This window comes from Rhinopithecus roxellana, chromosome 4 (assembly GCF_007565055.1).
Source record: "Rhinopithecus roxellana isolate Shanxi Qingling chromosome 4, ASM756505v1, whole genome shotgun sequence".
Classification (NCBI taxonomy): Eukaryota; Metazoa; Chordata; class Mammalia; order Primates; family Cercopithecidae; genus Rhinopithecus; species Rhinopithecus roxellana.
This window is the reverse complement of record NC_044552.1, coordinates 132,208,611-132,223,472: the sequence shown is the minus strand read 5'-3', so window position 1 is coordinate 132,223,472 and position 14,862 is coordinate 132,208,611. Positions and strand designations below refer to the sequence as shown.

The 14,862-nt window shown below is 39.1% G+C and overlaps 1 long non-coding RNA gene across 2 annotated transcripts in view; it reads right to left on the bottom strand.

The window, feature by feature from the left end:
• Positions 1 to 1,331: 1,331 nt before the first annotated feature.
• Positions 1,332 to 14,862, bottom strand: part of LOC115896785 — a 99,189-nt gene continuing 85,658 nt past the window's right edge. Inside the window, exons 1-3 of one of the 2 annotated variants that reach the window (XR_004056653.1) lie at positions 13,433 to 13,616; positions 3,101 to 3,197; positions 1,332 to 1,457 (exon numbers count right to left, since the gene is read on the bottom strand). This is a non-coding gene — a long non-coding RNA (uncharacterized LOC115896785). Of the gene's footprint in view, positions 1,458 to 3,100; positions 3,198 to 13,432; positions 13,617 to 14,862 lie in introns of those variants that run through there. The other variant, XR_004056652.1, reaches the window with a different exon arrangement.

Here is a 14,862-nt window from a genome sequence, read left to right as displayed (position 1 = left end):
TTTTCTCCAACATTTTTATAAGTGATTTTAAAAGTTAAATCCATAATTCCACTACGTAACACTGGCATTACATACTGAGATGATGGAGATTTTAGTGAGTTGTCTGCTCACACAAATATGTATTGGAAATACAACGAGCCCCAGGGCTCTCTGTCACTTAGTTAAACCTCGGGCATTTGACTGACATCATTCTTTGGCATTTGCCTCTCTGCTCTCACTCTTTTACCAACGGGTAATGGAAATATGGTTTTCAGCCTCAAATTATCCAAATGTGAGGAACTAACTCCTTATAACATTCTACCTTTCCCATTCAAGCCCCACCCAACTCCACATGGCTCCAGCACCTCTATTCTTCAGCTAGTGGGAAAAGCGCCCAGACAAGCTCAATGTCAGACATTTAACTTAGTCTTAGGCCATTGCAGTCACCAATTCCTCATGCTTCATGTAAAGGCAGAAAAAGACATCAATTTACCCAGGCTAGTTTATAATCATGTATGTTATGAAAGCATTTCTCCTAGACACCTGCAGCACGTAGCCTAGGCTTTGAAGCATGAGATTTGATTTCTCCGTTTCAGCATGCAGGCATACAAATATTGTTATTGATCATAAAATTATCCCATCCTTTAAAAATACAGCTACACTATTTGATTAAAGTACTTTCCACTGCCATAAATTTCAGACTGACTCCCCTTCAAGTGCAGAAATTCCTTTCCACTTGGTTTTTAAGAGTGTCTGCAATTAATTTCCTTGAGCAATTCTTTAGTCCCATGTCAGTGGATGGTTTAAAAAGGAGGAACTGGCAGGTTCATTTTACTGTCAGCTTAGCACAATACTAAACTGTCCCCTCTAGTAAAAATACAAAGTTTTGCTGCTTTCTAACTTTCTGGAGAAAAGCACATCATCCTCTCTACTGGAAAAGAGACCTGGAATTGGAGAAAAGCCTGTGGTGATACAGTCTCGGTCTCATCATTCACTCATTCATGTATGGACATTACTCAGCTCTTCCTGAGTCCTTGTATTCTCTTATCCCAAGGCAAAGAATCAATTCACCCACTGGGCTACTAATTGTCTGCATTTAGCAAAAGGGCACCATCACTGTTTGGTGGGAGCCAAACCTAGTATTTGTGTTACAAATCAATTCAAGTTTTGACTCATAGTTTTCTTAAAAGCTAAAGAAAAATACTGGGGCCGGTGTATTACAGAATGAATTTTGAGTTTTCCCAGGAGTTAAACTTGATTTACCACTAACCAAAACAGAACACTGCAGGTTATTTTCAACAACAGTTCTTTTATTGAAACAATTAGAACAATTTCCTAGTAATTTGAGTACAAAGATAGGACTTTCCTGGGAATATTTTGAAAATTAGTTTTTAGCATCAATTATTAAAGGATAAATTTATGTATTTTCCTCTTCGCTATTTTAGATTTGGCCTTAGGAAATCCTTTGGAAGCTTGCCCTAAAAAAAAAAAAAAAAAAAAAAAAAAAATCACTTGGAGCCAGCAATCAATCACAATTTCAGAATGCTTGATTACCAAAAAGACCAAGAAAGAATAACCTCTCATCACTCTTCATGTTAGCGTGTGTCAACTCTGACAGCAATTTCTACCTATGTTGTGGGTTGGTTGAAAAGATAGATTTGGTAACAATAATTTTTTCCATGTTTTGAACACACAAAAAAAGGCCTTTGATTTCTGGTCATAGACCTTATTTGATGGACTTGATATTGCTTTCAGTGAAAAAGGAGTAGTTAGTAATAATCAATGTAATTTTAAACCCCAGTGTTTTTATTTATCCCACAGATCAATACCTCTATAGGAGCACTGCTTTCCATCAAAGACACTATGGAGAAACTGTGTTCATCAGCTTAACCATATCCATTTCTCAGCACCAATGATTAAATAACTTCAGCCTGTATGAATTTGTTTGGGGTGTCCTTAAAGTAGGCTAATTCTGTTCCAGTTGAATGTCCTTGATTATAAGGTACTCAGACAGAAGGAGATTACAAACACTAGAAACGATTCAAAAGTCTTTGTGTGAATTAAATTGCCAGAAATTTTATCATGAGGTTGTAATGATTCCAAGGCCCTGGCAGGATGTGGCTCCTTTAAAAGGAGCAACATTCTGAACCGGCAGCCTCCCTTTGCTGACTTAGCAGGGCTGCAATCAGCCTGCATGTTAGAGCCCCTGGGAACTGGGCAAAGCAGCCCTTTAGTACTAAGTGGATGTACAGAGGTTTTGCAGGAAGATTTTTAAAATGTGTGCTGAATGTCAAATCTCAAGCCTACTCAAATCAAGACAAGGTTTTAGAAAACCTTCCTTTTATTTCAAAGTCCAACACTGCTATTAGAACTTGGAAATGTAACTTTTCTCTTCACCTTCACAGCCTGCTAGAACTCATTTCATGAACAATATTTTAGGAATTGTCTATTGATTCTTATCATTGTACTTTCTTTTCCACTCTTTGGAACTTGATAGGAAATGTCCCATGCATTCTTCTCTCCAGTGGAAACTTTGAAAAACGCTCTGGGAGAGTATTTTCCTCTAGCATGGCTTTGAACATGGGAACATTATGATACAATGTGATAATGAACAACGTGAAATTGTTGGTGCAGTGATAGCAGCCATGTCCATTGAAAACTCCTGCATATTCTGAAAGAGGCTGGATGGCTTACTATGAAATGTGTCTCCCTGGAGGTTTTATGCTTGGTGAATTGTATCTTCCAATAAGTTATCCAAAGTAAGAAACTTGGATTTTTCTCAATTGCAAGGAGCCCTCTTGCTTAGACTGTTGAACATTTTACACTGGAAATTTGAAGCCAGGTAAAACTTTCCTATTTCTTTTGGAATCTGACACTACCCAGTTTACCAAGAGATTTGCCAAGATTTGAAGAACCTTTCTATGAACCTCGGGAAATTTCACGCTAGTGCTGAAACCGGAAACGAGGCACATTTCACCAGGTGTCAGATTTCCTTCTGACCAGCTAGCCAGGCTCTTCCCCCAGGTTATATTAATTATTTCCTGCCTCAGGATGCGAGAGAAAGATTAACTGGCCTCACACACTACCAAATAAAATATTTCCAAGGAAAAAGGAGTCTTACCAAATACGTATCTGAAGAAGATGACTTCACGATATCACATCATTTTTATCTGGACTCATTATTTAACCAGTGGCTTTGTTACAACACAGATAGTGTTCTGTGAAAACGAAAGCACAAATGGGGATTAAAAGTATATTACGAGTGTCTAATAATGATAACAACAAGATCCGCAGTAATAGCTTCAGAAGGAAAAGAAGGAAGGAGTGAAGAACTTTTGAAGATGTTCTTAGTAAATTTACCAGTGCATTCAGTGACCCAATAGAGTTCTTGATGTGGAAGAGGAATTCAGAAACAAGCATGCAACTTATAAACTTTTACAATATTAGTACACCTAGGCAGGTCATTTTGTAAGTCTTTCCTTCTTTTCAAATGAATGAGGCTTTTAATGTGATATTTATTTCTTAAATGTGGAAACTGGGCTTCCTCAGCCTCGGCATTATTGACATTTTGGGCTGGATGATTCTCTGTTGGGGAGGCTCTGTCCTGAGTATTGTAGGATGTTTAGCGGCATCACTGCCCTCTATTCACTAGATACCAGAAGCACCGCACCCCCCACAAGTCATGGCAGTCAATACCCATCTCCAGACATTGCCAAATGTCCCCTGTGAGGCAAAATTGTCCCAGTTACAACCATTTGTTTAAATCTTGTGTGCCCTATGTCTCCAGATGTTCCAGATTCTGTGATTTGTGTGTCAGTTTTGTTTGTTTGTTTGTTGTCCCATGCATTCAGAGTACTTTATATGTATCAAGGCTATAATTGCTTGACAACTCCAAGGAACATCTAGAAACAATGACAGAATCTATGAGTTTGAAGAGACCTTAGGAAAAAGAGGATCATAGCAACAGTAGCAGCAGTAGCAACAAACTAATTTCTGAAGTTCAAACCTATTAATGAGGAAACAAAAAAATGCCCTAAAAAGAAACTACAAATATCAATAATCTCTTGACATTTCTGAAGGGCCAGCATGTGAAAATGATCGCTAGCTTTTTCAACAAACTACTATGTTTGTGATGTCCAGTACAACAGTCACTAGCCTATTGTATTTTGTGATTATTTACATTGTATTATGTTGTGATTATTTATGTTGTATTGGGCGACTATTCACATTTAAATTTAAATTAAGTAAAATTAAATAAAATGAAAAATTTCAGTTCCTCAAGTCACCAGTGCTCAAAGCCATATGCAGCTGGTGATTACCCTATCAGATGATGCAGATAAAGAATATTTCCATCAGGGGGAAAAAGTTCTGGCCAATGCTGCTGAGAGTGCAGACGCAACAGGTAGAAATTCCAATAAGTTTCAATTTTATATATACATATTTAAGAAAACATTTAAAAATGAGAGCTTTGCAGCAGTTTTACTCTTCAGTAAGGTTTGAGTAGATACCAAGAAACAATTCTTGCTGAGTAGACTGGTGCAATGGATGAACCAAATCCTCTAGCCCAGACTGAGAGGGCCCTGGTACAAGTTTTTATAATGTTTTAATGTAATAAAATTTTCAAAATTTCTAAACACAACCCCATGAAATTGAAAGAAACATTCATATTTTAAAATTGGTACATTTCAAATATTACATAGCTTCTCAATTAAGATAATATTTGCAAAATGAAGACTGCTTATTTAACATTTCCCCTGTGGAGACTCCAGGGGCGGAGCAAGATGACTGAATAGGAACAGCTCCAGTCTCCAGCTCCCAGCGTGAGCAATACAAAAGATGGGTGATTTCTGCATTTTCAACTGAGGTACCGGGTTCATCTCACTAGGGAGTGCCGGACAATCAGTGCTGGTCAGCTGCTGCAGCCCGACCAGCGAGAGCTGAAGCCGGGCGAGGCATAGCCTCACCTGGGAAGCCCAAGGGGGAAGGGAATCCCTTTTCCTAACCAAGATAACTGAGACACACAACACCTGGAAAATCAGGTAACTTCCACCCCAATACTGTGCTTTACCAAGGGTCTTTGCAAACGGCACACCAGGAGATTATATCCCACACCTGGCCGGGAGGGTCCTATACCCGTGGAACCTCCCTCATTGCTAGCACAGCAATCTGCGATCTAAGGGCAAGGCAGCAGCGAGGCTGGGGGAGGGGTGCCCGCCATTGCTGAGGCTTAAGTAGGTAAACAAAGCCACTGGGAAGCTCGACCTGGGTGGAGCCCACAGCAGCTCAAGGAGGCCTGCCTGTCTCTGTAGACTCCACCTCTGGGGACAGGGCACAGCTCAACAACAACAACAACAAAAGCAGCAGAAACCTCTGCAGATGCAAACGACCCTGTCTGACAGCTTTGAAGAGAGCAGTGGATCTCCCAACACAGAGGTTGAGATCTGAGAATGGAGAGACTGCCTGCTCAAGTGGGTCCCTGACCCCTGAGTAGCCTAACTGGGAGACATCCCCTATTAGAGGCAGACCGACACCCCATGCCTCACACGGCAGGGTACACCCCTGAGACGAAGCTTCCAAAGCAAGAATCAGACAGGTACACTCACTATTCAGCAATATTCTATCTTCTGCAGCCTCTGCTGCTGATACCCAGGCAAACAGGGTCTGGAGTGGACCTCAAGAAATCTCCAACAGACCTACTGCTGAGGGTCCTGACTGTTAGAAGAAAAACTAACAAACAGGAAGGACACCCACACCAAAACCCCATCCGTACATCACCATCATCAAAGACCAAAGGCAGATAAAACCAAAAAGATGGGAAAAAAGCAGGGCAGAAAAGTTGGAAATTCAAAAAATAAGAGTGCATCTCCCCCTCCAAAGGAACGCAGCTCATTGCCAGCAACGGATCAAAGCTGGACAGAGAATGACTTTGACAAGTTGAGAGAAGGCTTCAGTCCATCAAACTTTTCAGAGCTAAAGGAGGAATTATGTGCCCAGTGCAAAGAAACTAAAAATCTTGAAAAAAGAATGGAAGAATGGACAGCTAGAAAAATCAATGCAGAGGAGGCCATAAACTAACTGACAGAGATAAAAACCATGATATGAGAAATACGTGACAAATGCACAAGCTTCAGTAACCGACTCGATCAACTGGAAGAAAGAGTATCAGCGATTGAGGATTAAACGAATGAAATGAAGCAAGAAGAGATGTCTAAAGAAAAAAGAAGAAAAAGAAATGGACAAACCTTCAAGAAGTATGGGATTATGTAAAAAGACCAAATCTATGTCTGATTGGGGTGCCTGAAAGTGAGGGGGAAAATGGAACCAAGTTGGAAAACACTCTTCAGGATATCATCCAGGAGAACTTCTCCAACCTAGTAAGGCAGGCCAACATTCAAATTCAGGAAATACAAAGAACGCCACAAAGATACTCCTCCAGAAGAGCAACTCCAAGACGTATAATTGTCAGATTTACCAAAGTTGAAATGAAGGAAAAACTGTTAAGGGCAGCCAGAGAGAAAGGTCGGGTTACCCACAAAGGGAAGCCCATCAGACTAACAGCAGATCTCTCGGCAGAAACTCTACAAGCCAGAAGAGAGTGGGAGCCAATATTCAACATTCTTAAAGAAAAGAATTTTAAACCCAGAATTTCATATCCAGCCAAACTAAGTTTCTTAAGTGAAGGAGTAATAAAAACCTTTACAGATAAGCAAATGCTTAGAGATTTTGTCACCACCAGGCCTGCCTTACAAGAGACCCTGAAGGAAGCCCTAAACATGGAAAGGAACAACCGGTACCAGCCATTGCAAAAACATGCCAAAATGTAAAGACCATCGATGCTAGAAAGAAACTGCATCAACTAACGAGCAAAATGGCCAGTTAATATCATAATGACAGGATCAAGTCCACACATAACAATATTAATCTTAAATGTAAGTGGACTAAATGGTCCAATTAAAAGACACAGACTGGCAAACTGGATAAAGAGTCAAGACCCATCAGTTTGCTGTATTCAGGAGCCCCATCTCACATGCAGAGACACACATAGGCTCAAAACAAAGGGATGGAGGAAGATCTACCAAGCAAATGGAGAACAAAAATAAAAGCAGGGGTTGCAATACTAGTCTCTGATAAGACAGGCTTTAAACCGTCATAGATCAAAAGAGACAAAGAAGGCCATTACATAATGGTAAGGGGATCAATTCAACAGGAAGAGCTAACTATCCTAAATATATATGCACCCAATACAGGAGCACCCAGATTCATAAAGCAAGTAGTTAGAGACTTACAAAGAGACGTAGACTCCCATACAATAATAATGGGAGACTTCAACACCCCACTATCAACATTAGACAGACCAAAGAGACAGAAAGTTAATAAGGATATCCAGGAATTGAACTCATCTCTGCGCCAAGCGGATCTAACAGACGTCTACAGAACTCTCCACCCCAAATCAACAGAATATACATTCTTCTCAGCACCACATCACACTTATTCCAAAATTGACCACATAATTGGAAGTAAAGCACTCCTCACCAAATGTACAAGAATAGAAATTATAACAAACTCTCTCTCAGACTACAGTGCAATCAAACTAGAACTCAGGACTAAGAAACTCAGTCAAAACTGCTCAACTACATGGAAACTGAGCAACCTGCTCCTGAATGACTACTGGGTACATAATGAAATGAAGGCAGAAATAAAGATGTTCTTTGAAACCAATGAGAACAAAGATACAACATACCAGAATCTCTGGGACACATTTAAAGCAGTGTGTAGAGGGAAATTTATAGCACTAAATGCCCACAAGAGAAAGCAGGAAAGATCTAAAATTGACACTCTAACATCACAATTAAAAGAACTAGAGAGGCAAGAGCAAACACATTCAAAAGCTAGCAGAAGGCAAGAAATAACTAAGATCAGAGCAGAACTGAAGGAGATAGAGACACAAAACACCCTCCAAAAAATCAATGAATCCAGGAGTTGGTTTTTTGAAAAGATCAACAAAATTGACAGACCGCTAGCAAGACTATTAAAGAAGAAAAGAGAGAAGAATCAAATAGATACAATAAAAAATGATAAAGGGGATATCACCACCGACCCCACAGAAATACAAACTACCATCAGAGAATACTATAAACACCTCTACGCAAATCAACTAGAAAATCTAGAAGAAATGGATAATTTCCTGGACACTTACACTCTTCCAAGACTAAACCAGGAAGTTGAATCCCTGAATAGACCAATAGCAGGCTCTGAAATTGAGGCAATAATTAATAGCCTACCAACCAAAAAAAGTCCAGGACCAGATGGATTCACAGCTGAATTCTACCAGAGGTACAAGGAGGAGCTGGTACCATTCCTTCTGAAATTATTCCAATCAATAGAAAAAGAGGGAATCCTCCCTAACTCATTTTATGAGGCCAACATCATCCTGATACCAAAGCCTGGCAGAGACACAACAAAAAAAGAGAATTTTAGACCAATATCCCTGATGAACATCGATGCAAAAATCCTCAATAAAATACTGGCTAACCGAATCCAGCAGCACATCAAAAAGCTTATCCACCATGATCAAGTGGGCTTCATCCCTGGGATGCAAGGCTGGTTCAACATTCGCAAATCAATAAACGTCATCCAGCATATAAACAGAACCAAAGACAAGAACCACATGATTATCTCAATAGATGCAGAAAAGGCTTTTGACAAAATTCAACAGCCCTTCATGCTAAAAACTCTCAATAAATTCGGTATTGATGGAATGTATCTCAAAATAATAAGAGCTATTTATGACAAACCCACAGCTAATATCATACTGAATGGGCAAAAACTGGAAAAATTCCCTTTGAAAACTGGCACAAGACAGGGATGCCCTCTCTCACCACTCCTATTCAACATAGTGTTGGAAGTTCTGGCTAGGGCAATCAGGCAAGAGAAAGAAATCAAGGGTATCCAGTTAGGAAAAGAAGAAGTCAAATTGTCCCTGTTTGCAGATGACATGATTGTATATTTAGAAAACCCCCATTGTCTCAGCCCAAAATCTCCTTAAGCTGATAAGCAACTTCAGCAAAGTCTCAGGATACAAAATTAATGTGCAAAAATCACAAGCATTCTTATACACCAGTAACAGACAAACAGAGAGCCAAATCATGAATAAAATTCCATTCACAATTGCTTCAAAGAGAATAAAATACTAGGAACCCAACTTACAAGGGATGTAAAGGACCTCTTCAAGGAGAACTACAAACCACTGCTCAGTGAAATAAAAGAGGACACAAACAAATGGAAGAACATACCATGCTCATGGATAGGAAGAACCAATATCGTGAAAATGGCCATACTGCCCAAGGAAATTTATAGATTCAATGCCATCCCCACCAAGCAACCAATGAGTTTCTTCACAGAATTGGAAAAAACTGCTTTAAAGTTCATATGGAACCAAAAAAGAGCCTGCATTGCCAAGACAATCCTAAGTCAAAAGAACAAAGCCGGAGGCATCGTGCTACCTGAGTTCAAACTATACTACAAGGCTACAGTAACCAAAACAGCATGGGACTGGTACCAAAACAGAGATATAGACCAATGGAACAGAACAGAGTCCTCAGAAATAATACCACACATCTACAGCCATCTGATCTTTGACAAACCTGAGAAAAACAAGAAATGGGGAAAAGATTCCCTATTTAATAAATGGTGCTGGGAAAATTGGCTAGCCATATGTAGAAAGCTGAAACTGGATCCTTTCCTTACTCCTTATACGAAAATTAATTCAAGATGGATTAGAGACTTAAATGTTAGACCTAATACCATAAAAACCCTAGAAGAAAACCTAGGTAATACCATTCAGGACATAGGCATGGGCAAGGACTTCATGTCTAATACACCAAAAGCAACGGCAGCAAAAGCCAAAATTGACAAATGGGATCTAATTAAACTAAAGAGCTTCTGCACAGCAAAAGAAACTACCATCAGAGTGAACAGGCAACCTACAGAATGGGAGAAAATTTTTGCAATCTACTCATCTGACAAAGGGCTAATATCCAGAACCTACAAAGAACTCAAACAAATTTACAAGAAAAAAACAAACAACCCCATCAAAAAGTGGGCAAAGGATATGAACAGACATTTCTCAAAAGAAGACATACATACAGCCAACAGACACATGAAAAAATGCTTGTCATCACTGGCCATCAGAGAAATGCAAATCAAAACCACAATGAGATACCATCTCACACCAGTTAGAATGGCAATCATTAAAAGTCAGTAAAGAACAGGTGCTGGAGATGATGTGGAGAAATGGGAACACTTTTACACTGTTGGTGAGATTGTAAACTAGTTCAACCATTATGGAAAACAGTATGGCGATTTCTCAAGGATCTAGAACTAGAAGTACCATATGACCCAGCCATCCCATTACTGGGTATATACCCAAAGGATTGTAAATCATGCTGCTCTAAAGACACATGCACACGTATGTTTATTGTGGCACTATTCACAATAGCAAAGACTTGGAATCAACCCAAATGTCCATCAGTGACAGACTGGATTAAGAAAATGTGGCACATATACACCATGGAATACTATGCAGCCATGAAAAAGGATGAGTTTGTGTCCTTTGTAGGGATATGGATGCATCTGGAAACCATCATTCTCAGCAAACTATCACAAGAACAGACAACCAAACACCGCGTGTTCTCACTCATAGGTGGGAACTGAAGAATGAGATCACTTGGACTTGGGAAGGGGAACATCACACACTGAGGCCTATTATGGGGAGTGGGGAGGGGGGAGGGATTGCATTGGGAGTTATACCTGATATAAATGATGAGTTGATGGGTGCTGATGAGTTGATGGGTGCAGCACACCAACATGGCACAAGTATACATATGTAACAAACCTGGACGTTATGCACATGTACCCTAGAACTTAAAGTATAATTAAAAAAAAAAAAAAGAAAAGAAATGCTTTTAGTTAATCTATAATCTATAGAAACAATGCTTATCAATGGCTTACTGTCAATAAGTATGTGGGTAAATCTGTTCGAGGCTCTCAGCTCTGAAGGCTGTGAGACCCCTGATTTCCCACCCCACACTCTAACAAAAAAAAATAAAATTTTCCCCTGTGCTAAGACCTGTTCACACCTTATCTGCCTTCCAAAATAAAGTATATATTATTATGTCAGTATTCTCAAGTGAATTCCGGCCACTTATAAAATATGAACCTTGGTTGTATGCCATTTCAGTTCATACAATATCCAAACTCAAGATTTAGTTCTGTATTATGCCAAATGAAAAACAAGGACTCAGGATGCTCAGAGCATGAGAGGGTCATCAGAGTGAAAGTCAAATGCTACGCCAGCTTGACAAGGAAGATATTGCTCTTATATGCAGCAAAACAACTTCCAGTTAAAGAAAGAAGTCCTCTGGAAGGCATTTGAAATTCAGGTGATAATTGAGGCTAAATTATCCTCTAAAAATACTCCCCAAAAAGAAACAAAAATGCTACATATACAGTTGACCCTTGAAAAACATGCATTTGAACAAGCTGGGTCCACTTCCACATGGATTTTTTTCAATAAATATATTGCAAAAAATTTTGGAGATTTGCATCAATTTGAAAAAACTTGTAGGTGAACCAGGTGCATATCCTAGAACTATCCAAGAAATTAAGAAAAAGGTATGTCAGGAATGCACAAAATATATGCAAGATACTAGTGTACTTTATCATTCACTGCCATAAGATATACACAAATCTGTTATAAAAAGTTAAAATTTATCAAAACACACACATAGACAATACATTCAAAGGTGAGAGAAATATAAACAAAGATGCAAATTTAAATCATAACTGCATAAAATTGATCATAGCACATACCGCACTACTGCAATAATTTCATAGCCATCCCCTATTACTATTGCAGTGAGCTCATGTGAGTATCTGCCTAAAACACCATGTGATGCTAATGATCCCCACGTGAGCAGTTCCAATCCCATACTGCAATAAATAATGATCTCTTAAAGTTCTCACATATTTTCCATCATGTTTAGTACAATAGTGTAAACCTTGAATAATATCATGGGATCCATAGGAATTGCCAACGGTGAGGCTGGAAGTGCCCATTAGAAGTAGATTAAAAGTCATGACATTGCAAAAAAGAGCTGAATTGGTTAACATGTATCGACTGCAGATTGAGGTCTGCAGCTGCAGTTACTGCCATCTTAGAAGATTCATCTTGTAAACAGACAATGTAAACTTATAATATGGAATACAGTACTGTAAATATATTTTATCTTCCTCATGATTTCTTAATAAGATTTTCTTTACCCTAGCTTATTTTACTGAAAGAATACAGTATAGAATACTCATACAAAATACGTGTTAATCAACTGTGTTATCGGTAAGGCATTCTGGTCAGTTAAGTTTTGTGAGTTAAAAGTTATATGTGGGTTTTTGACTGCATCAGAGGTTGACATTCTTGACTCCCAAGTTGTTCAAGAGTCAGTTGTACTTCTCTCTTTATTTATGATCTTTTTTCCCCAAAATACAAAGTCCATTCACAAAGTATGCACACATGCATGTGCATAGTTTACAAATCTAATTCACTGAATTCCAGAGAATTAACTGGTACTTATTGAGGACTTTATTTTGTTTTTATGATTTTTATTTATTTTCCCTTGTACTATTGGTAAGACAAAAAGAAGACACAATTCCTGCCCTCTAGGAAGTTTAGTGGTTTAGGTGTAATGTAGTCACACACAAACACAATGAGAGACTATTTGTAGGTAATACAAACACACAGGACAATTAGAGTTGACACAGTAAAGAGATTGCTACAGCTACAGGAGTCCATGGAGGCTTTGTGGAGGGCACGAGAGGAGTAGCACTTAGATGCATGGATGAAGAAGTGAAAACCAAACTCTGGATGAAAAGCAGAATGTGCAAAAGCAAAATAATATCCCATTGCAAGCAAAGACGAGATCTGCAGATCTGGACTAGGATAGGGAAATGATAGTTGAAAAATGGAGCAGGGTCCAATAGTGTGTGGCCTTAAAAGCTAGGTAGAGGATCATAAACCTGATGTGTTAGGAAACAGGATGTCTTTACACTCTTGTTTAATTGTTACAATGAAATAGAACCTAGGAATGTCACTTGGCATAGACCATAGAATTAAGTTGAGGATGGTTGGAGGACAGTGACTACTAAAGGGTGCCTAGTCATAAGGCTATTACAGGGAATCGAGTCATGACAAAATGAGTGCTGGGATTTATTTGTGGATGATGGCAAAGGCTGAGGAGGATCATTTTAGTAATGAAGAATATTAAATATTGGTGTTGATTAGGGTCAGGAGCTTGACATACCTACTGGCTAAATTCACATATAGGCTTCTCTAAAAAGAATATAGTAGCCTGCCCATTTCTCAAAGAATCTTTCAGCGCCATGGTGCTCTGATCCTTACCAAAGGAGAATCAGAGAGGAATCAGGTTCTTTCTTTTCTCCGTCTTTATGCTGCCATTCCTCGCTGAGCTGCTGGCGTGCTGGAGCAGATCATATACTTTCTCTGTGCCTCAGTTTTAGCATCGACAAAATAGAAGTTGGTTTGTTACCCATCTCACAGCAATGCTGCTGAGCTTGTGAAATATTGGACCCTAGGAAATATCAGACATTTGGGAGAAAAAAAAACGTCATAAATAGGAGACAGAGACCACCTAAAATTAGTACAGACTTTTACCTTTGAGAGCTGCGTATTTCTTATCCAGCAGGTACCCAGAATTCATCATGGACAAATATATTCACACACACAAACTCTGAACAGTAGAGAATATTAAAGTCCACATATCTTCTAACGTTCCAGGATTGTAATGATGAGTTATAAACGTGAACTTTAAAAAATATATAGTCAAAGTAATTTTTCTATGCATTTAGTACTCTAGAAAGGAATATGTGAAATGAATGTTAAGACAAAATGACAGATATTCATGAGTAGTTGTTAGAAAGTGAGAAGAAGTAAATCATTTCTTTATAACCAACACCACTAAAAACCAATTACCATCTCCTGGCCATCAAAGGCAACACTCCCAACCTAGGAGAGGACTACTGTATTATTGTATGGCACTAAGAGGCCACACAGGAAATACTACACTCATGGTTGGAAGATACTAATGTCAAATAAGAAAATTTCTCAGAGGATATCTAGTTCAACCCCTTCACTTTAAGTGGGGAAGAATCTGATGCAGTGGATGGTTAAGTGGCAAGTCCAAGGTCCCCGGGTGATTGGTGTGAGGGGCAGAAGTGGAATCCTCGGTCCAGGGACACACTGCTCACTTTTTGTGCCTCAGAATTGGCCTGGGTGCCATATTGAGCAATCATGGATGTGCCGTTCCTGAAAGTGATATGATTTCTCCCTCTGAGGTTCCAACCTTGCCAGAAGACCAAAAGCGAACAGTGGCAGCAAAGGGATGGAAAAGCAAGAGTAAGACAAAGACATGGAACATTCAGATTAAAGGTCCCCTCAGAGGAGGTCTGGTTATCTCTACTGCTTGTCCTCATTACAAATATCTAGTCCTAGCGGCCTGCAGGAAGGAAAAGGAGGAGTTACATCACAACTTGTATTAGAGATAAAATATCTGCTGGAGTAAAACATAAAGAAACTTAAGGGGGAAATTTCTCTTTTTGGTGTATTAGAAAATATGAAGGGATGCTACTGAGAAGTCAGAAATAGGGACAAAAAAATGAAATGAAGAGAGCAAGCTTAATATCAAGACTTCAGAGAGTAGAATGTTGTGACAAAGAGGAGAAGAGAAACTGTATCATTGGATTCACATGTTGGGCATGAGAAGGAACCTTCCAAATAAGGTGAATTAAGATCTTCTGAAAAAAATTAATCGC